The 24,526-nt window shown below is 36.9% G+C and overlaps 2 long non-coding RNA genes across 2 annotated transcripts; both read right to left on the minus strand.

The window, feature by feature from the left end:
- Window positions 1-18,996: 18,996 nt before the first annotated feature.
- LOC110906759 lies at window positions 18,997-19,634 on the minus strand. Its single transcript, XR_002573882.1, has 2 exons — window positions 19,520-19,634; window positions 18,997-19,205 (listed from the first exon to the last, which is right to left on the minus strand). It is a non-coding gene; the product is annotated as an uncharacterized LOC110906759 (long non-coding RNA).
- Window positions 19,635-19,703: 69 nt separating this feature from the next.
- On the minus strand, window positions 19,704-20,273 carry LOC110906751. Its single transcript, XR_002573881.2, has 3 exons — window positions 20,189-20,273; window positions 19,893-20,107; window positions 19,704-19,809 (listed from the first exon to the last, which is right to left on the minus strand). It is a non-coding gene; the product is annotated as an uncharacterized LOC110906751 (long non-coding RNA).
- Window positions 20,274-24,526: the final 4,253 nt, after the last annotated feature.

Below are 24,526 nucleotides of genomic sequence, written 5' to 3' on the forward strand. Positions count from 1 at the left end.
CCGAAATCAATTACACAAGCTCTAAGCATATCTTCCATTGTCTGAATTGTCATTTCACTTTGTCCGTCCATTTGAGGATGAAAAGCAGTGCTTAGATTGAGCTTGGTTCCCATGGCTTTTTAGAAACTTGTCCAAAAATATGAGGTAAAACGGTTATCTCTATCAGAAACAATGGATAAAGGAATTCCATGTAATGAAACTATGTCATTTACATACAACTTAGCTAATTGTTCCATACTGAAAGTTTCCTTCATTGGTAGGAAATGAGCTGACTTAGTTAGCCTGTCTACAATCACCCAGATTGTATCATTACCTTTTCTTGTTTTGGGTAATTTAATAACAAAATCCATTGTTATCAATTCCCATTTCCAAACTGGCATTTCCAACTGTTGCAATAAACCTGAGGGTTTTTGATGTTCACCTTTGACCTGTGAACAGGTTAAACACTTCGCAACATAAGTTGTTATATCCTTTTTCATTCCTATCCACCAAAAATTCTTTCTTAAATCCTGATACATCTTATCACTTCCAGGATGCATCGTATACTTAGACTTATGGGCTTCTTCTAATATACGGTGGCGTAGGTTTCCTAATTTAGGTATCCATACCCTTTTCTTATGGAATCTCCAAATTCCATATGTTCCTTGTTCTAGTTCCTTAATCATTCCTTTCAACTTCTCAGTATCATCCTTGATTACTGATTCTTGTGCCTTTCTAATCTGTTCATTTAAATCTACCTATAGATTTATTTTAAGAGAACGTACTCTTTTTGGCTTTTCATGATGCTTTCGACTTAAAGCATCGGCTACTACATTAGCCTTTCTTGTATAATACTGAATATTGCAATCGTAATCAATAAGAATTTCCATCCAGCGTCTCTATCTCATATTCAATTCATTTTGCCCGAAGACATATCTTAAACTCTTATGGTCAGTAAAAATGTAAACTTACTACCATAAAGGTAATGTCTCCAAATCTTCATGATTTTTAAGTTGTCTAGATGCATAGGCTATAACCTTTTGACATTGCATCAACACACATCCATAACCTATCTTAGAAGCGTCACAATAGACTACAAAGTCCTCAGTTCCTTCTGGTAACGCTAGTATGGGTGCGTTGGTTAATCGTTGCTTAAGAATTGTAAAGGCTTCTTCTTGTTTTGGTCCCCGTTAAACTTAACAGATTTACAGGTTAGCTTAGTTAAGGGAATGGCTATTCTAGAAAAATCTCGAATAAATCTTCTATAATAACCGGCTAATCCTAAGAAACTTCTAACCTTTGTTGGTGACTCAGGGGTTTTCCATTTGGTAATCACCTCGATCTTGGTGGGATCCACATTAATTCCTTCATGATTAACTAATTCCTTCATGTATAGTGAGGTCCATATTCGTTCCATGAATTAGCAAATATTGTCTGTCCTGCCAAAGGTCGCTTCCCCATGCCCCACATGGGTCAATCTTGAGGACTCTCTTCCTCCAGTTCTTCAATTTGAACAAGGCGAGTCTGATCAGGTATGGTAGAGTGGATAGCGAGCTGCAAAGCTCGTATTCATTCAAAAGTTCCATCCAGCGATGCCATTAACTGATTTAACTCTCTCGTAACCAGGGTACACGGGAGGCCCTTGTGATCGGTCTAAGTGGTGCATTCGGTACCGTCCAAGTAATGCCTCCAACTTACATCCAAAGGCCATGGCTTCCACCGTAGATCATGGCTCGTGCAGTTCTTCCTGTAAGTCCACCACGTAGGCCATCTCCTTCTCACGTTGCATCGATGTGTAACTAGGACTCTGATTCGAGACAAAATGGTATACTGCCAGATCATCGGTACCCTCGGGTAGATGCGATGCTCAGTGCGTTGCAAGGTTGGGTTTCAGAAGCTAAAAAGATGTTCCCCTGTTTTACTTCCCATGAATTCACAGCTCCTCGCTGTGCCGGGGGGGGGGGGTGAAGTTGCGCACTCTTCGAAAATCCCATGATGGATATGCGCTAGTATCTAGCGAACCCAAGGGATTGCTGTATCCTAGAAGGAAATCAGGATTTGCATAAGGTCAATTCTGAAATTCCACCTAACGATGTGGAAGTAAACCAGGTAACTCTTCAGAAGACACGTCAGAAAATTCACGAATAACTGGAAGATGCTCGTTCTTCCTTTCTTAAAGCGGCGAATCGGTGACAAGAGCTAGTATAGCAGAGTAGCCCTTCCGTAGACACTTCTGGGCTTTCACGACTGAGACGATGCCAACAATGGCACTACTACGATGATCTTGTACTGATAAGGATTCCCCACTGGGGAGAGGGATACGCACGATTTTCTTTTTGCAAAGAATTTCTGCTTGATACATAGATAACCAAGTCCATATCAACGACCACGTCAAAACTTACAAGAGTATTGGGAAGTAGGTCAATGTCGAACACTTGACCCACGAGATCAAGTTTACAACCAAAAAGAACATGAGAAGCTTCTATCGATTTACTATCAGTTAATTCTACTGCATGCTTATTTACAAGAAGGGTGGGAGTTAGTCCTAACTGGCGACTGAACCCCAAAGACACATAACTCAAATCGGTAACAAAGTCGAATAAAACAGGAGCAAAAGATCATTCAAAGAAGACGTACCGGTCTCAGCATTACCCTTCATTGCGAGCTTCCCCAGCGCCAATAGTAAATACTCTTCCATGCGCTCTGTTCCCACCATTGTTCCCATTATTGTTATTCCCAGTAGTGTTGTTGTTTCCAGCATTCTGATTAAGCTGAGGGCAACCCCGCTTAAAATGACCCTCATCACCACACTGAAAGCACCCCTTTTGATTTCCCCGATTCTGTTGGGGCTGCTGCCTCTCCTGTTGCTGTGGCTGCTGCGGCGGCTTTGGGAGCCAGACCCTACAATCTTTAGCCATATGACCCACCTTGTTGCACCTATGACATACCCGGGTGCACGGTCCGCGATGGTGGAACATACACTTATCACACTTTGGTAGCTTTCCCGCGTAAGAACCCTGATTTGAATTGTTGCTCTGATTCTGGTTCACAGAAGACGACTGGCTGAAACTACGGTGGATGCTGTTGTCTGCCCTTTTCTGAGATTGGCTGGCACTGGTTGCTTTGTCAGTATCGTTCCATTTTTGCTTGTGATCACTAGCAGGTGTGGTAGCTGTAGCAGTCGAGGTAGTAGCAGAAACGCGTGGCGGCAGGTTGCCACGTTCGACCTCCTGGTCAGTAATCTTATGTGCCAAACGGACGATTCGGGGCAGATTGTCTAGGTTTGCAGCAGTAACATACCCCTTAACAGCTGGTGCTAAGCCCTTGAGATACAACTCAATTCGCCGAGGTGGGGGTCGAGACATGTTAGGGCACAAAGTTGCTAAATCATTAGACCTCCTAGTGTATGCTTCAATCTCAGATCCCTCCATTTTCAGATTGTAGAACTCGTTCTCCAGTTTCTGAATCTCATCACGAGGACAATACTCCTCTCGCATCAACTCTTTGAAATCATCCCAAGTAGTGGCATTCGCCATCTCAATACCTAACATCTGAACCTGGGCATTCCACCATGTAAGGGCACCATCCTCGAGTGTGCCCGTAGCATACTTCACTCTGTCCCCAGCTGGACAGTTACACATTGCAAATACCGATTCTGCCTTCTCAAACCATCGCAGGAGTCCTACAGCCCCTTCAGTCCCACTGAAGGTCTGTGGCTTACAATCCATGAACATCTTGTACGTACAAACCGGTGGAGCAGGAGGATTGTTTTGATTCGCAGGTTGACCCGCCTGGTAAGCCGCTAGGGCTTCAGCTACACGAGTGTTGATCAAGTTGGTCAGCTCATCTTGGGTCATCGCGATGTGACCACGTCCATGTCCTCGTCCACTCATGATTCTATAGGAGAAGAGGGAAAAAGTTGCGAGTCGAAATGAGGTACAGCTCAAGTATCACGTTGAAATCTACAATCTACCAAGTTTACACACAATAAGGCAGAACCCTTCTCACGCTCGTTAAGCCTCACTGGGACTTGCATGCACCTCGCGTTATTATTATGTGTGCACCCATAATAATAAGGTAATTTGCATGCTCATCTCAGTGCCTCTTAACTTGCGCTAAAAGTTTCCCCCGCATTCAAATAGCCAAGTGGGTAGTATAGGATTATGATTCACAAGATTCATAGAGTAGTGTCACACTATCAAGTCACCATGGTAGCTAGTATATCGTTTCGTTCAAACTGTAAGTGTATGACTACTAAACAAGTAAGGCATGAAGTAATTAGAAGACGAACCTTGCAATCTGGAGCTGAGTGTCATGGTCGATTTTCGAAGTTTTTCGGTTATAGTCTGGTTTTATATAAACATTTTAAAACCAAGTTCACTATAACCAGTGGCTCTGATACCAAACTGTCACACCCCCAAATTACCACATAGGGAGTGTCCCTGTTAGGCGTGTGACATACCAATAACGAGCCACCAATTACATTGAACCCATACAAGTTATAAATAAAATCCCCATTATTAATAAAAAAACATCTTCAACAAGTTTAAACGAAAATCAATAAGTTCAGCGGAAGCAAATAGTAAACGAAGTTAAACTGTTTCAAAACCAAAGTATAGTATCAAGAAATCAGTCACATAAATCCTTCCTGTCGACCCATGACCACTTCGGCTACTCCAGACAGCAAGTTCCCAAGTCCAAGATATCTAACGACCTGCGAGCATGCAACAAGTGTATCAGACAACGCTGGTGAGTTCATAGTTTTACGAAAACGTTAGTTACCAAGTGTTTAATCCAGTTCATTGAATACCATTTTGAAAACAATGTTGATAATACCCCAATACAAGACGGCTTCTGATTATTTTGCCCTTTCTCCAATGCTCCTATCAAAGCATTGGTCATGACTAGGTCATTAGTTCAACACCCGTCCTCCTAGGAACGGGGTGAGGTTGCCAAAACTAAGTAGCGCTACTAACTAATACCATGTTACCTACCCGGTAACCAAACAACACGGAGGGACTTTAAAGGTGATAGGAAGAGTATATTATCCAACATTCCCGTTTTTACCCAAAAGACTTATCCCTTCCCAGGATACCCACTGACTGTCCCAACCACCGGGACGCATGCTCAAAAGAGATGAACTCACCTTGGTTTGCTCGGTAAGATAGTTTACTTGTTAAAACTCTTTTAGTCAATCACGTCCTATTATAGTTACCATGTTTTCATTAGATTTGTATTCAGATAACGGCACATAAACACGTATTTAACACGTAGCACAAGTAACACGTATATACATTTAAATTACGTAGTGTATCATAAATTATGATAGGTAGGTCACTTAAACAATTACACACATGTTGGTCCTTGAATAATTTCGTGAGTGGCCCAGCTTATGCATGCCAAGTGTGCGGCCCATCCCAAAGTCCTAAACTAGAATTTTGTTAGCCCAACCAAGTTGCTAACCTATACTAAAAGAATGATGGCCCAAGTCAAAAGTCTGTAGGCATATAAAAGAAATGTGCGACCAACTCAGGTGAAAGAAGAGAAGTGGGGTCCACGCACTGAGTGTGCGATCATGACACGTATTTTATTTGTTTGTACGATGAAGAGACTTTTGAAAGGGTGGGGCCGGCTGCTAGGGTGCGACTTGCTACCTGTGAGGTACCCTATGCTCCTCAAGTTGTACATTCTTTATCATAATTTTCAAATAACCAATTCACATAAGAAGATTCAACAGATAGGACAAAACCACTTTAATACACAGATTTAAACATGCACATTCACTTGGGTGTACCCTACGCAATAATACTTGTACATTCAAGAAACCCAGCATCACATCCTTACTATAACCATTGATCACCTAGAAATCATTCTTCTATTTGCACAACCCATCGCATAACAGAGACTATCTTCATCAACACTTAAAACAGTTAACAAATTCATATATCGAGCAACAGTTCATCATCTTATTACTTTTTAAACAAGCTTATCGGTGTCTTGGGATTGCGGCTGATGATTATGATTGCAAACATTCTAATCGGGTTAATCGAACGATGATTTCAAACACTATCATGCATCCATATCTCTATCGTCATATCACTAAAATAAACCATGTAGCACATAATTTCAAGATACCATCTAACAGTTTTCATTCGTGCATTAAACACCCGCCAATCACGTTCCAATGATAACCCGGCTAATTAGCTACCACTAAATCATATCATAACAATATCAATATTACACTTACTGATCGATCATGTAGTTATGACATAGTTTCCATCAACATTCATATTAACATACGTTACTAATCTCTACTATAATCAGCACATAACCACACTTTGACATGAAATCAGAAGAACATACTAACCAAGGTTTGCCCGAAAGAGGTGATGTCTCGCTGATGAGGGGGGGGGGTCTGCTATGCCGCAGGTATGAGATCTTGAGAGGGATAGGGTTTGTTGTGGTGATAAGGTGAGATGTCAATAGAGGTTACGTAACATGCCATTATAATGCTCAAATATCATTAAGTGGGCCGGTGATCCAGCTTGGGCCGAGATCAGAACGAGACACCAAGAAAAAAAAAATGTTAATTTGGTTTAATGTTATGGATGTTATTAATAATAAAAAAAAAACAAACGGAAGTGCCATATCTTTAGATACATAATCCATGAATGGTGGGCTCAAGTGGTGTGGGCCGAACTTAAGTGAGTGTAGGGCCGAGATAAAGGAACTAAGGTGTGTGTCCTATCTTTGTGTGCGACCCTAACCGAGCCATTGGCCCAACCGAAAACCCGACACACACGTTAAACACGTTTATTAAAGTTACGAGCGTTTAATGGAATATTATAGTACGGAACATGTTACACATAGGAAAGAATTAACGAAGAGTTAAGATCACAAGCTTAAACGTTACAAACCTCGAAAGTTCGGGTTGTCACAAATCCCTTCTCCAGTAGTTTGTCTAACTGTTTCTTCAATTCTTGCATTTCTGCAGGTGCCAAACGGTAAGGTGCTTTTGCAATCGGTGTTGTTCTTGGTAGTAGATGAATCCTGAATTCAACTTCCCTGTCCGGTGGTAGTCCTGGTAGTTCTTCTGGAAACACATCTGGAAACTGAGATACTACTGGAATATCTTTTAGTTCTTTTCCTTTAGTGTTAGTGATTATAGAAATCAAATACACTAATGATCCTTTTCTTATATAACTTGCTGTTTTCATCACAGAGATGAATTTTGTGGATCTAGAGGGCTTATCTCCTTTAATTGTGATCTTTTCACCCCTTGGTGAATTTACTTGGATTGACTTTTGATCACATAAAATATTGGCTTTATTGGCTATTAACAATCCATTCCTAATACAATATCGAATTCTGCCAGATTCATTGGATAAAGGTTTGCAATAAACTTTTGATTTAAAAATTCTATTCTTGCTCCTTGCAAGATTTCAGAAATATTAATGGTTTCCCCATTTGCTGTTTCTACTAGACATTCTTGTGGGAGTTTAGTTAATGGTCAATTGAGAAGTTTGCAAAATGAAGTATTAATAAAACTTTGGTTTGCACCAGAGTCAAATAATACTTTAGCAAAAACATCATTAACTAAAAACGTACCGGCTATCACGTCCGGAATCATTTTAGCTTCTTCCGCAGTTAGAACAAATGCCCTAGCATTTTTAGTATTCTTGTTGTTCATGGCTGGAACTAGTTTCGGACAGTTTGGCTTAATGTGGCCTTGTTCTCCACAGTTGTAGCATATCCTGTTGTTAGGTTTCTTCCTGCAGTCTTCTTCCTTGTGTCCAGATATTTTGCAGAAATTACAATATATAGAGCATCTTCCAGAATGCTTCCTTTTGCAATACTTGCAATAAGGTGCAGAAGTAGAACCTACATTTTTCCATGGTTGGAATTTCTGTAACGAAATTCTTGGGTAAGTTTCTGAGCTAGGTTCATCCTCTGGTCCTCTTCTCCTGTACGCACTAACTCATCAGTCAATGTGTTTGCTAATTCTACAGCTTCTTCTATAGTTTGGGGTCTAGCCGCCTTGACTACATGCCTAATCTCACTGATTAATCCCCAGATGTAACGGGAGATTAATACTGGTTCAGGTGATGCAAGGGTTGGCACTATTTTAGCATATTCAAAGAATAACGTAGTGTAACTCTTATTATCCACTCCAGTCATTCTAAGGTTTATGAACTTATTTGCTATCTGTTCTTTTTCATTGGGAAGGCAGAATTTCCTTTCCACCATGTTCTTAAATTCCTCCCATTCCATATTATACACCATGTCACTTCCCCTGGATTGGAGGAAGTGTTCCACCATTCTAAGGCTGAATTCTTAAACAGATTGGAGGCAAACATTATCTTATCCTTTTCCGCTCACTTGTTTATTTTCAAGACTGCCTCAGTCTTTTCTATCCAGCGTAGAGCTGCAACAGCCCCTTCATTGCCCGAGAATTCCATTGGTTTACAAGACCAGAATTCTTTATAAGAACAACCATAAGACATGGTTCTTTTTCTTTTGGGAATGGGCACTTGAAGTATAGGTCCATTGTTTACGCTGTGTTCTGGTTCAGTGGGTCGTTTACTACCGTGGTTACTTTTATTATCCGCTTCCTTAACCGTTTTGATAATATATGGCATCGCATCTATTATTCCTTGTGCCACTATGTGTTGGATGGCACTGTTATCCACTTGGTTTCCATTATTATTGTTGTTCGGGTATCGTTATTCTGGTTATTATCATTCTGGTTTTCCTGGTTCACTTCGTTGTCCATCTGAATTTTAAACATTTACCACGTGTTAATATCATATGATAATTTCTAATACAATCAATTACACAATACACATTTTGATCAAAATCGTCAAACATTACGACTTACTCTTTCTTATATATTATGCATCTAATACAAACTGGAACTGGAATTTAAAATTACAATACTATTATACATCCATAGCTATTATCTAGATTTTTTTTTTCAAACATACACACATATTATATATTATTATTATTATTATTATTATTATTATTATTATTATTATTATTATTATCACCATCACTAATATGGGTTCATCCAGAACTCCATATTACGCTCGTCATACTTCCAGACGCGTCGTTCTCCTATCTGCCTTATCCTCTCACTACCTTCTAAAATCTACTCACCAAACGTTCAGAGTTCTTGCACATTCTCTGCACTCATTGTGGGTGCAGGGGCTGGTACTGGGTTTGGGAACTGGGGCATGGGTTCTTGGTAAGGATAAGGATTCTCTAGAATTTCCCTGATGTATTGGTCATTATCATAGTAAAGATCTAGAGGGTCCAAGTCTAGGTAAGCTGCTAGGTTTGGCATGGGTTCCTCTGGTATTGGGTAGCGTTGCTGGCAATTCCTATGGTCGTCAAACCACGAGTCGTAGTCTGGGTCTAAGGGATTGGGTGCTGGTACTCTATGTATCTCTGCTGGGTCAAGGTCAGGCATTAGGATTTGATTTTCTGAGTTGACTTCAATTTCCATTGGTTGTGTGGGAAATAGTGGTAATGGCTGGGTGCTATGAGTTGCTCTAAATTAGGGTCTGCAGCTGTAGTTGCTAAAATATGGAAATTTGCTAGACTCCTATTGAGCATATCCTGGGTGTGAGCATCTGTTTCTCTCTTAACGGCTGCTAAAGCTCGCTGTTGTTGTAACTTTTTCATCATTTTCCTACGTTCATGCGCGCCTCTGCTGAACCATCCTCTTTTCTTAGGAGAGAATGATTCTTCAGATTGGGCCTTGAACACGAATATCCCATCTTCATTGTCAGCAGAATACCCTGAGAGGGTAGGCTGTGAAGAGGTACCTTCGTCCCTAGGTGAGCTGGACAACTGGCAGTAAGCGTCGGAAGGTCCTTGGTCGCTCATACTGTAAACTAACAAATAGTCAAATAACACACAACAATAAAATACAAATATGCACGTAGTTCCGTAGAAAATTTCCTAACATATGAAGAAATTTTGGTGTCAGTAGAACACTTCTGTGGCTGAATCAGTGGCTTAGCTCTAATACCACCTTCTGTTGCAACCCCCGTCCCCTGATTACCCGGGAACGGGCGGCCGTGGCCATTTTCGGTGGTATCGGTATTTATCATTTTAGCAGCGGGATTTACATCAGGACCGTAGTTAGGAAATATTTTATCAGAGTAAAATACCACGCTTTTATAATATTAAACACATGGGAAAATCCCAAGTTTCAAGTACACACATTTTATAGGGATAAACCCTCTTTTATTTAAATAAAACATCTTCTTTATTTAGGTAACTTTTATAGCCACTTTTCCAAGCCTTCAATGCTGTCCAGCTGACTTCTATTTGACTTTCACATTTTGTTACCTGAAACGCGTTTAAAAACATTTTGTAAGTGGGAAATACTGGTGAGTGAATCCCAGTTTAATCAAAAGGAGTTTTATCCTTTAACAGTATTGAGAGCGATTACAATGTTTCTCTCTACACAATTACTCATTCAGTATTGTCAATCCTGACTAGTGGGTCATATTACACATTGGCTAACTCTTTGTCCAATGGTAACGTGTTCCACATTTTGTATACAAAACCCCAACATACCGGCAGTAATTGAAGAATTACAAAGACTCAATCACTGCTATTTATAAATTAAAATATTTAAGGTTTTGTAAAAACAGTTTGCAAAAAGGTTTACAAAAAAGAGATTACTCACATTGCTGTCTTAGGGTTTTCCTTAAGGATTTCCTGGTGATTATCTATTAATTACACAAATGTACACGTGTTAGTATAATAACCCAATATTTACATTAGTAATACCCTCCCCGAGACGGCATTCCAACGACTACGTCGAGCAGAACCTCGACAGCCGTTACGGAACCCTAAATCAATCGGGCAGCATATCTAATACGTAACCGGGGTTATGATACTTACAGCGAGGCAGAACTTCGCTATTTAGGGGGGTATTATGCCCGAAAATTACTTTAGCTATGTATAAATTCGAGAGAGAAAGAAAGTTGTGAGCGATTTGGGACTGAATGCTCGACCTTTCTATATATAGGGTTGTTCAGGGGTCTGTCGCGCCCCGCGAAGACCACACCAAGCCCTTTTTAACACTTTAGTCAAGTTTTATATTTATAAAACACGATATTTTACTAACACTAAACACACATATGGGCAAGTGCACCCATTGTGAGCGTAGTATAGCGTTGGTAAGATACCGAGGTCGTCCAAGGACACAAGAGCTTTTAGTACCGGTTTATCCTCAACGTCTAATCAAATCAAAATTTGAGAAAAAAAGGTTTAAACATGAAAATAAAAACTAAAAATGCTGAAAATAAAAATAAAAATAAAAACAGATAGATAAGATGAATTACTTGGATCCGACTCGCCTTTAGTGTAACCTTTGATTATTTTCGCACTTTTGCACTTTTTAAGAGATTATCTTAGTTATAGTAGTAGGCCCCTCTTTTGAAGGTGACGTTACCCTCAACCCAGTAGTTTGAGTCAGCAAGGATACAATCCTAAAGGGTTGGATTATTGAAAGATAATTAATTAAGTTATTAATGCGTAATGCGGTAGGCGCCTCTTTTGAAGGTGATGTTACCCTCGGCTAAGTAGTTTGAGTAAGCAGGGATACAATCCTAAGTAGCCGGGTTAATGTTTTAATAGTAGTTTACATAGGAGGGGATCAAGAAATTCGAACCCCCGCCATCCAATAGGACCAATACCAGTGGGTATTTAAGGAGGTCCTACTAAGCTTGACCCAGGTCCTTGCAGGATCTATACACTGAACAAGGCAAGAACCTTACCAAACCATTCCCTTAACCCCCGACCAGGTAGCCAACATATCTCCATATAGACCGTGGAGATATGAATGGTGTAAATCTTTTATTTTATATAGACAGTAAAATAACGCCAAGACACCACGAACAAATGATAAGGAAGTTTCACCTTCAACATAAGAAACTAATTATTAAAGTCATTAATACAAAACCAAATAAAAAGTGCAAAAAGATTAAAAATAAAAAGTATTACACTAAATGCTTGTCTTTATCTAGTGATGTAATAGACTTACGCAAACATAGCCTTTGATTGTCAAGAACTCTTACTATCAATCTTGGATCCCGAGACTACTACACACACTCTATGATGGATGATGGTGGTGGATGTGGGTTGTGATGGTGGTGGTGGGTGGGTGAAGTGTGAGAGAGGTGGTTTGCCAAGGGATGCCTTTGAAGTGAACCAAGCACCTCTATTTATAGCCTGCACAGAAGCCCGGACACGGCCCCGTGTCCATCCATCTTCTCTTTCTTCATTAATTGCAGTTTGTCTGCATTAGTTAACCACGCCCTTCGTGTCTGCTGGGCACGGCCCCGTGTGCAGAAGTGTATCTGTACTATCAAGATTTGCTTGGATTCTGCGAATCTTAGTGTTGACCATGGCCCCGTGTCCGCTGGGCACGCCCCCGTGTTGGGAAATAGAAGCTTCTACAACTTTGTCTTTTCTGCAGACACTTGGGCACGCCCCCGTGTTCAATGAGCACGGGGCGTGTTCAGCCTTCTGTTCTCTTGTTTTTGCTTGGGAGGATGCTGTCGAGGGGTTGGGCATGCCACGTTTATTCCTTTTCTTGTATTATTGTTAGATTTAGCTGCATTTTTGCTTCTTTTGTTCATTTAAGCTCATTTAACCCTGAAATACAAAAGGAAGACAAAAACACACTTTTTCCAACATTAGTACTTTAAAAAGGGTTAGTTTTATACCTTATTTGATGTATTTTATATGTTGCATTTTACACACATCAGCCTCAATGATAAGCCAAAGCTTGGTGGATCGACTTGTGTAACACGATCTATATATTAGGTTTGGCGCGAACCAAGAATTGGTAAGCTCATACTAAAATATATACGTCTTTATATATCTTATTGTTGTAACGTCACCCTTTAAATAAATATCAATCACCCTAACTAATCACACGTGCCATTAGTACGCTATACGGAGCAACACATATATCCTTGATGGACCCATAAGAGGGATCACATCTAGAAGGATCGTTTAGTATAGTGTGTAGAAGAAGAAGAATAGTTGTATGTGTTTAACCTAAACCTACTTGATAAGTCTTTAAAAAGAGTCTTCTTATAGGCAAAGACATTAAATTAACTTTAACCGGACCTAATTCCATTTTAACCTCAAAACATAATTTGTAAATCTAATAAAAAGCCTTTAATCGGGTCTTTTTTTAGTTAAATTCACCACACCGCTTACCCGTAACCTAACTATCATTCAATCTAAATGTTGTCAAAAACCCAAAGCAATACTCATCATTTTCTTAATATTCTCTATTAATTTCTATTACTTGAATTTATTATCTGGATATAAACAAATAAACAAATGATAACTAATTAACTAGTCGGTAATTAAAAGTTGACTAGTAAAACTTTTGTCATTTGGGTTCAATACTTGGTTTTTACATATACTTTACTACAAACGATAGATACACTTACCTATTGTGTATGTTTAGTCTAAATAATAATCATTTTATTATAAATTTAAAACTATATAAACGTGTTTTAAGTTATTAAGTTGACTTGACTAACCGTGCTAAAAGTTACTAAATTTAGCACACCTAAAACACGCACACCAGCCGCCTCCATTAGATATATATGATTTGATTAGGTATTCATTGTTTTTTTTTTTTTTTTTGAACGGCGATTAGGTATTCATTGTATTATCCTTATTGTATTCATATATATAGTTGATTAATAGCACATAATATCTTATGTGGTCTTCATTATTTCTAAAAACTATTACAGGCTTAGGATTCTTGCATTCTTCTCTCCTTCCACACCTCTCTTCGCCGTTTTTGCCACAATTGGTTGGCCGTTTGCTCTCTTCACCCCTCATCTAGCTTGTGTAGAAATATAACATCTTACAAGCTCGAAAAAACAAATCATTGTTATCAATTTAAGTTATAATTTTATTTCGTGATTTGTTTCAAGCTAGGCTTCGAATTGACACGACGTCTAGCTTAAGGTGGCAAGTTAGCGATAAATATATAAGACATAGTATATTAGTTATAATTTAGTGTGATTATCTCTTATATATTAGATAGGCATATGAGCAGTGGCGAAGCTTGAATTTTTCGGTCCGGGGGGGGGGGGGGGGGCGAAAACGTATATACCCACAAATTTTTGTACGAAAACTACATATATAACACTACTGAGCGAAAAATTCAGGGGGGGGCGCCCCCTCCCGCCTCTCTTATCCTTCGCCCCTGCATATGAGTTAGGATTTATTGTAATTATCTTCTATATGTTAAATATAGTGTATATCTTTTTTGAAAGGCTGCACATCAAATATATTAGTTAGGGTTAGGGATGTAAAGGAGTCAAGTTGCGTTTGAGGTACTCAAGATTAACTCGTAAAAATCTTAAGTTGATTTACCTTAAATGAACTCGAGTCTAAACCTAAAATTAACCATTTTGACAAACAAGCCAGAGCCCAAACTTCAACTTAGGTTATATATGTGTGCTTGTGTGCCTAAAGCTAACTTAAAATAAAATATGCAACACACTTATCCTTTGTTGTGAATTTGTTTTGTTAATAAAGTATTAAGTAATAAATAAATAAACAAAATAAGAAATAAAGTAAATGAGATTTTAAAAATAACAAGAAAAGAAATAATTATTTTTATATCCAGTTTCCGGTTCATTCGGTTCATTTAGTAGCCAGCCATATTAAATTAAATGAAGACAATGCAGATAGACTTAACTGAACCATAACGTACCAAATCCAACACCAGTTGATATTCTCCAAGGTGAATAAATGATTCTCAAAAGCAAATCAATAACGTTTATAGATTTAAACCTCGTATAAAACTTTTTTATTGTAAAGAAAATTATATAATAGGATTGTTTTGAAAATGAGGAAGAGGGAATCATGAGAAGAGGTAGGGACAGTAATGTCAGCAAAGAAAGCAAGAAGTCCATATTTGAAAATGAGACAAAGCTGAAGAAGTTTCCATGTGAAGAAGATGTTCTCTTACTTCAATCACGATTTCTGGGATTCATGCATGACACACTCTTTAATTCAATCTTATTTACAGTTTCCAGGACCTTTTTCAGCCCCCCCCCCCCCCCCCCCCCCCTATATAAATATTATCTTTGTGAACATATATGTGTATATAATTTACTCTTCACCTCTTTTCACTTTTGTGACATTGTTTGCTTTGACTAATAATATGGATTGACCAGTCAACAAACCTGACTCAATCCCAACATATGTAATATCATGCGTCCTGTCCCCACTCCCCATCTTCACATCAAAACTAGGGTTTTCTAGTTTTTCTTAAATAATTATTACTTTTATAAATTATGATTAAACAAGAATTAACCCCTCTCGTGTTGCGGCACGGACGTAAAATCGTGCCAAATAATACTAATGTCACGCCATCGCCAGCAATCACCAACACCGAGTCGATCTAGGATCCGTGCATTATGGCGAAGTGTCAAACGAGAAAAATAGGCGTAAAAACACTGAACCACACATGGACGTTGCGTCGTGGTAACTTGTAAAATTTTGAACGAACCGTAAAGCGAAACGAAAAAACATTCAACCAAACACGCACGTTGCTGCATATTAACTCGCAAAATTTAGAATGAAACTTGAAACAAAAATTTGTGAAAAATGAAAAGTATAGGGGACCAAAGTTGAAATTAAAAAAATTGTGAGGTTAAATTGCAAATAATGAAAAGTTTTGTGTTAAAATGAAAAAAAAAACAAATTTTGTGAGGTTAAAATTGCAAAAGATGAAAAGTTTTAATGGTAAAAGTTAAAAATTAATTTTTTTAAAAACCTCAAAGCTTGAGGTATAATACCCTCATAAATAAAAACGTTGCTAATTAATCGTATGTAAATTACTTTTACTAATAGAATGAGTATGTCATTATAATTTATAATATGAAAGATAAAACATAGAGTAGTTTACTTTATCCGCATTAATATTAATATTATTATTAATAATATGTCTTTAGGTAATTGTTTACTTTTGAATAGAATGGATTAAAGTGTAAAACGGCCATTTAGTCGATAAAAATTACTTTATGATGGATGAAGTAATTTTTAATAAAGTATATACGGTCATTTTTAGCTTTTATATTTGATAAGATGAAAATTAATAGCAACTAGTTTCTTTTGATGTCGCGCGTTGCGGCGAAACTGAACAAATGATAATATAAAACAAACGTGTTTTAAAAATAAAGTATGTTATTTAGAAAGCCAAACCATTAGAGCGGTTTAGTCTGTAATCGTAACGTTTTATGATAACAAATGAATATTTTATTTTGAGTACAACTTCATTTTTAACAAAAGTTATAATGGAATGTCAGAAAAAATAAGCACAACTACGTACTTAAGTTTTTGGAAAAAAAAGTTATAAACGTAAATTATTAAAGAATTATCAAATTAATCGATAAATTAATTCATGTTCTAAAAAAAGAAAAACAAATTATTAAAATAATGGTAAATGAAATATATGATTTTAGAAAAAGGAAAATAATAAAAATATGCTATTAAAAGTAAATATAATAAAAAACTATTATATTGAATATAAAATAATAAAAACATATATATCATTATAAAAGTAAAATTACAATTTATTGTATTTCATTAACAATAACAATATATAAATATATAATATAATATAATATAATATAATAAATAAATAAATAAATAAATATAATATAATATAATGGAAACAATTAAGAATAAATGTTTTAGTTATTTTTGCCACATTAAGGGTTCTTAGTTTGAGTACAATTTAATTTAGAGAGGTTGTGGCCTAGTGGTAGAAGAGTTGTGTTTTCTAATGGAGACTCTAGTTTAATTTTCACTTGTGTCATATTGGGGTGGATATTGGGCAATGATGGTCACAAACCCATCGAGGGGGGTTCGATCCTGAGCTACACCCCGGTTTTCATCCGGCTGTTACTCTAGCGAGACTTCTCGTGTGAAGGCAGTACGGTTTCCGGAGGAACGCCGTAACCAAGTCTGACCAATCCAATACGGGCCCGGTTAAGACAACGTAGTCTGGACAGATCTTGACCAGGACTGCCGTTTAGACGGTATGATATTGGATCACTAAAAAAAAAGTAACCGTTAAAAAAAAGAGTAAAGAAAAAGTACATAACAAATTAATGACATTTGATTTAAGGTAATATATATAAAGAACAGGTCTATGACTATTGAATACTAATACCAAAAGGCACATGGCCTAGCGATACTAAGGTTGTTAAATGGTGTCCCCTCCTATGAGGTTAATAGTTTGAGTTTTGCGATGGACAATTATGCAAAATAAAGACTAGCTAAATTGTGAACCAAAAAAAACCTATTGAATACTGATATACTCTGCCAACAAATTGTGAAAGTTGAAAAAATAAGAGAAGATAAAAGAAAGAAAATCAAGTTCCCGATCTATAATTAGAACATCGAAAGGGAGTACTATTACTAAGGAGAATTTTAGAAAATATATATCACATTCCATAACTATTATTGTATCTTGTTATATGTATTTCTATATATATGGCTCTTGTCATAATAAACAAGAGGAATAGAGGATTTCTTTTGCTCATCATGTGTAACATTTTGTAACTTGCCGCACAAGCGCTCTAAATTGATGCACAATTATGAGCTATTGCACAAGTGTAAAAATTATACGTACATATGAACACGGGTTGGCATAATATAATTTCTTGAACTTGTACAATAGAATACTTTGCCACCAACGTATCTTCTCGTCTTTGGTTGGTTTAGGGGGAAATATGTTTGTGTGGACCTTATGGGGGTTTCCCTTCTGTTGGTTTAAGGGAAAACAAGTTTGTAGCTGGACAAGTAGCAAGAAATGCAGAATCGAAGAAAGTTGATAAGCATGCTAAAGCTTGTGCAGAGAACCCGCATGTTTTTGTCCTTTTTTCCTTTGACACATTTGGTTCCCTGGCGCCAGAAGTTATCTAATTCTTGACTGGGTCCAACGGGTCATCCACAACAATTGTTCAGCCCCATGGGGCAGGGTTTTGTCTTTGGTACATTAGGGTTTGCAATTCAGAAATGGGTGGCGGCACAGCTTGTTGCCCGTCTACCTTCTGATTTAATGTAACTTGACAAATATGAATGAAAAATATGTTACTGAAAAAATAGAATATTATTTTATATTATGGTAAAGGAAAAAAAGAACGTATTCATCCGGCCATTTTTATATCAAAACTGATCAAGATACAAAGATGATCACTAATTATGTAAATAAAAGATATGTAAAGTATCTACGTATGTATATATGCATGAAGTTCACTATGAAAGGCTAAATTATTGTGAGACCAATAATAAACTTAAAACTTTTTAATTTTTCAAATCAATTGTTTACAATGTGTTTTTTTTTTCATTTTAAATGTTTATTTATAAATAAGTAGGTTATGTGTAGAAAGTATATTTTCACGTGATTTATACATGTGTAGGTTTTAGTGGTGGAACTAGTCCATTAAATCAAGGGTATTAAAAAAATTTACCATGGCGGAACTAAAATTCTGCATATTGCATAAACTATCATTACTAGAAAAAACACATTTCTTGACATGCATTGCGTGTCATAAAAGGGTCTTTATGACACGCAAATGCAAGTCGTTGATTGAGGAGTCATAAAATTAACATGACATGCATTTGTGTGTCATGTTTTTATGACACACATTTAATGACACGCATTCATGACACACATTTAATGACACACATTTAATGGCATGCATTCATGACACTCATTTTATGACACCTTTTAATGACACACATTCACGACACTCATTTTATGACACTTTTTAATGACACACGTTCATGACAAGCATTTATGACACATACGTATGACATTCATTTACGCGTGTCATGCTTTTAATTGTATAAAGTTTTTTTTATAAAATTACTAATTTGCCCTGGATACATGTATAATAACAGAAAACAATAAATCTTTTTCATAAAACAAATACACATATATAAATACCAAAACAATCCATTACATAATCATTTGTCAAGTATACTACAAATATTTTAACGTTAACAAAAAAAAGAATTGTTTGTCAATACATTATCAACACCTAAAATATGATTTATAACTTAAAAATAGAGTTAACCGCATAAGTCGGCCAATCTTCACGAATGCCATCCATATCCGCAGCCGAGTATTCTTCTACTCCTTTCCCAACCTGAGACAACAATTAAATAAAATAAATCTTAAAAATCAGAGTTTAATTCTAATATATGAATTTAAGCATTTGTTTGGATATATAAGTACATATTTCTCTAAAGAATAAGTAAACATTTTCATGCAGGAACACCATTAATGTTGCCACTCTTTTATGGGTTGATAAAAGCATTTGATCCTATGAGAGTTTTTTTAGACTTTGTTAGTTAAGCTTAATCAAGATTCAAGAATTTGTTGTGAGTGACAACGTTTTTTATTTAATCAGTAAACAAATTCGCCTTAAGTTAAGTAAGACATAAAGAGAAAAAAACTTACAATTCTATCAACAATCACTCGGACATCTTTCTGGAAACCTCCTGTTTTCAATACTCTTGCTTTTTTCCACAACGTTGCCCTATCAATCTCCTCTTCTGTCTTGCCGGTTTCTTGCATCTGATGTTCACTGCTAGCTTGTAATTACACCAAACTTAACATAAGTCAAATATTACATAACTCATAAGACACTAGAGAAACATACCTGAGAAATCATGATGACATTAGCTCCAACATCTTTAACAGCCGCAAAAATGGCACTTGCTGTACCCGGAACACCAGCCATTCTAGTTCTATAAAACCGTTACGTAAACGCAAATCACAAAAATAAAAAATAAACAAATAGATAGGTGGAAGACAATGCAAAAAAACCCACCCCTCGACATTTACAAGGGCCAAGTTGTCTATGGTTGCAAAGCCTTTTACATAAGCTACCGAGTCCTGTTTTACTTCAGCTTCAATGATGGGTGCCCTGCAATTTTTTGTTCCAGGTGCAGAGAGGTTGAAGATGTTTCTTATAACGATCGGAATGTCATACTGCATCACTGGAATGATAGTTCGAGGGTATAAAACATTTGCCCCTAAATATGACTGCATTAAGCACATTAGATTAGTTACAAACAAAACCGAGAAAGCTTCACGGTATAAGCCGAAAGAGATTAATTCGTTTACCATTTCCCATGCCTCTTGATAAGATAAGGTGTTCGGTACAACCGCCTCACTAACTTCAAAACATTTTAATCTTTAGAAAGCTAGTGCAATAACCTGGTAGACTTTTGCTCCTCTTGCTCTCATCTTGTAGTAGCAAGTGCCATTCGTTGCGTGAGGACAAAGTTGGTTCCATTCAGGTTTTAAAGTTGTTTTCCAACATTAAAAATGTGGACACATGAGAGCTGGGTTCTAATTTTGTTTCTGCGTCTTTTTATCATGATACTCTTTTTTGGCACTTCAGCTTGTTTGACCAGACATGTATCACATATTTGACTCGCCAATGCCACTTAATTTCCCAACTTTGCCATTTGTTTCAACCATGTACTTATCTATGGAAAAGCGTACATCTAAAGGGCGTCCACACACAATGGAAAACAAAACAACTTACGTGAATGAAAATGAGTACCATAATTAGTTTTACTATTTCTCAAATCAAATTATTTAGAGAAGCAATAAATAAATTGACTTCGATTCCTGCTACGCCTTTATTACGGTATTCTACTCATCGATCTAGCACCGCCATGCACCACCCTCCGTACATTGCCTAGATCCTTACTAACCAACATTTTCAAAAAACATTGCAAATCTTATGTGTTTAACTAAACAAACTAATAACACACAATCTAAATACATGAAGTACATATAACGAATTTCCATAATTCCATTCAAAGTGCTAATATATTTATCTTGGATTTTATTCAAATCTCCATGATTCCATTGTGTGTTAATCTATGTTGTCAAAAGCGCAAAAAGCGCGCGCCTAGGCGCACCAATAGCGCCTGGTGGCGGCCTAGGTTTTTTTGAAAAAAACGGCCTGAGGCGCAAAAAAGGCGCACAAAAACGGCCTGAGGCGCAGCGCAGCAGGAAAATTAAAAAAAAAAAAAAACAAAACTGAGTACGAATAAACCAGGCTTAGGCTTTTCGGAGCTGCATTCGTGTCCGCAGGTGCGGGCACGCATGAGGTCAACCAAATTCCAGCTCAACCCCCCCCCCCATGCGTGCGGGTAGGACTTGTGGTAAAACATGTCATAAAGCTACAATAGAGTAGTAAAGACTTTACCTTATAAACAACCACTCACTTTGTCCCCACACCGATGTGGGACAAAGTATTTACCACCTTTTGAGACTTTTATTCACACACGCAAAACTTACAACATATAAATCCTAAACTTTTGCTACTAACTATTAGCTCCATGATCTTAAATGGCATGTATAATAGCTTTTTTAATTATATATGTGGAATCTTATTTATTTTCAAAGCATAACATATTTTTTATATTTTTTTTCTCTATGTGCGCTTTTCTTAAAAAAAGCCCACGCTTTTTTTTGCGCCTTGCACCTAGGCTCCGGGCGAGGCCGATGCGCCTCGCCTGCGCCTTGCGTCTTTGACAACATAGGTGTTAATAACAAATAAGCATAGTGCTAGTAAGCAAATAAAAAATGCGCACCTATTGCTGGTTACGGGTGTTGATAGGTCTACATATAGTTGAATGAAAAAAGGCACACTCCATTTCTTTAAGGATTCCCAACGACCCCCCCCCCTGCACATATGGTTGCTAATCAAGAAAGTTTCAGCACAAAACCATGTATTAATTCAAGGCAGCTACACAATTAGACAAAGAAAATCCAAATGATCACTTGGTTTTAAAAAGCGCTCCTAGGTGCAAGGCGCAGGGCTTGGGGCTTTTTTGCTTCTCGCCTTGTGTAATTACAGGAAGCGACCAAAAAGCGCATTTTTTGATGTTTTTTGTGGGCTTTTTGGCCTGAGGCGCGCGCCTCATGTAACTTAGGCGTTTTATTGCATAAAAATGTTGTACTTTGGGTTTTATGACTTGTACATGTAATTAAAATGGTATAAAAACCATACTTATAGCTATATTTTGGTTAAAGGAAGCTAAAAACCTATGGGATATGTTTGGGATATATAAAAAAAAATTATATAAACATCTTGCACCTCGGGTACGAAAAGCCCGCCGCTTTTGCGCTTTGCGCTTCGTGCCTCAATTTTAGACCTCGTCGCTTTTGTGTGCCTCTCGCTTTTTAAAACCAAGGATGATCATCAAAGTCTATAAATGGGCTAGATATAACAACAATAAACTGCACTTGTGAAACATAGTGTGTTCTTACTTGTAATTGAAAGGAAAAAGGATAAACTGACTAGTATACCTACCTGGTGATTTTTTTATGATTACAGGCCACTTCTATGCTAAAAAATGAGATATAAATACTTCAAACATCAAACTTCTTATGATTCTCGCATCTGGCACCTCGGTTAGGGTTTGATGAAATGCTTGTGAATTCTGATAATAAACATATCATAGATTAGGTATAATCAAATACATAACAACAAACGTTTTGAAAATAATACTTACAGAACAGGAAGATGAAGGGATGAAGGGTCTGACTACGAATATGAACGGCTAGATTTTGAAGTAGGCAACAAATGTCATCGTCATTATCATAAAGAATGCCCTAGTTACAAATATTCCTTCCAACATGATTCCTAAACAAACATTTCTGGAAATCAAACTCGGATGCAAAAGAAAAACGAGTGTAAAGTAAATCTAAATGGGAGGCAAGAACTCACAAGGCATTTAATCAAACAGATGGTGTTCATTAGCAGTAATTCATAATCTGAAATGAAAACTATAAGATTAGGGCACCAAACAAAAACCATAAACAAACGAGTAAATTCATGAAACTATTTTTCCATATACAAATTTGATGGGCAATTCAGAACAAGAAGTCCTCTTTAACTTGACATCATAAAGGCTGCCAAACTATGATGACGAGAATGCTAAACAAGGATGGGGGCGGCTGAATGGTGGTGCGAATCCTGTTGGAGTTTGATCGAGATTAAGAGAGAAATGAGCATACAAATTGGATTTGGGACAAGGTATGGGGGGGATCTCAAATTTTTGAGGAGGGAAACTTCAAATTTTTAGTGCAGAGAGGAGGGTTGGAAACTGAATTTTGGAAAGAAAAAAAAAACTAAAGCAAATATAGTAATATAAATGAATTATAAAAATAATCAAAAACACATCTATCTCTATATTTTTTTTCCATCTATTACGATAGGTATAAATAAATGTGGAGATTTAAAATTATGATTTATATATCAGCTATGAATACAAAAAATTTTAATACATATTTCTTTTTTATCGTTTAATAAAACTAAATATTTGTATTATTATTTATGAATAATGTTGATGGTTTGTGTGGCCTAGCGTCCTTCCACCTCAGCACTTTAACGCATTTAACATCAAACCACGGTAGTTAAAGAGGGGCGTCAAGTATGAGTTTGTCATTAACCGGCGTTATCTATTCCAAATGTGGGGACCGTCTTTTATTCAACCAATCATATTTCTTTTCTTTTTTTACATTTAGTTAAATCACACCGGGTTAGTTAAATGATGGGTTAGTTAAAGTCTCGCTTTCTACGTGGCAGTGATGTAGAGCTTTAACTAGCCCATACTAGCCAAACCACACCATGCCAGCCTAAGTCATGGATAAAAATGAGTTGTAATTAAATGTATCAGGTTTTAATAAGTTAGAATGAGTTATACAATTCGTGACAATTTATATGTCATAATGGGCAATAAAAGAACATATATATTTTATTTTAATGAAACATATTAGGTCTTAATAGTCATGGAATGGTAGCTTTTTATGTACCAAGACAGGCCTTAAAAAGTCATATTAGATATTTAAGGTTAAATCGGCTTAAAGAGAGTCACACTACATCATAATGGGCAATAATGTATCATATATATCTTAATGGATTATAGCAGGTAAGAGTTAGGGATGTAAACGAATCGAGTCGAGCCCAAGCTCAACCAAACTTGAGCCATACTAAATCATAGTAATTAAGAACTAGGGGTGCAAATGAATCAAGCTGAGTCCAAGCTCAACCATACTTGAGTTTGTTTAACATGTGAGAGCTTGGATCGGGCCCAGCTCATTTGCTATTTGTTAATTAATTAAGTTATGTTAGTTATAATTATAATTTGTCAATAATTTTACTTATTTTATCATGATTAAAAAATGTTATTATTATATAAACATATATTGATACATTAAATAAAATTAGATAAATAATAACTTGGGCTCATGCTCGAGCTCGTGTAAGTTTGGCTTGTTTCGAGCTTTTTGGTTTAGCAGATCTCGAGTAGCCCGATTTGTTTACATCTCTAGTAAGAATAGATCATAAATGTCATAATGGACCATATTAAGCTTACATATTTGCTATAGCTTAGGCTACATGGTATGGTGACCATCCTCCCTTGGAGGATCATCCTC

The sequence above is a fragment of the Helianthus annuus genome, chromosome 2 (genome assembly GCF_002127325.2).
Source record: "Helianthus annuus cultivar XRQ/B chromosome 2, HanXRQr2.0-SUNRISE, whole genome shotgun sequence".
NCBI lineage: Eukaryota > Viridiplantae > Streptophyta > Magnoliopsida > Asterales > Asteraceae > Helianthus > Helianthus annuus.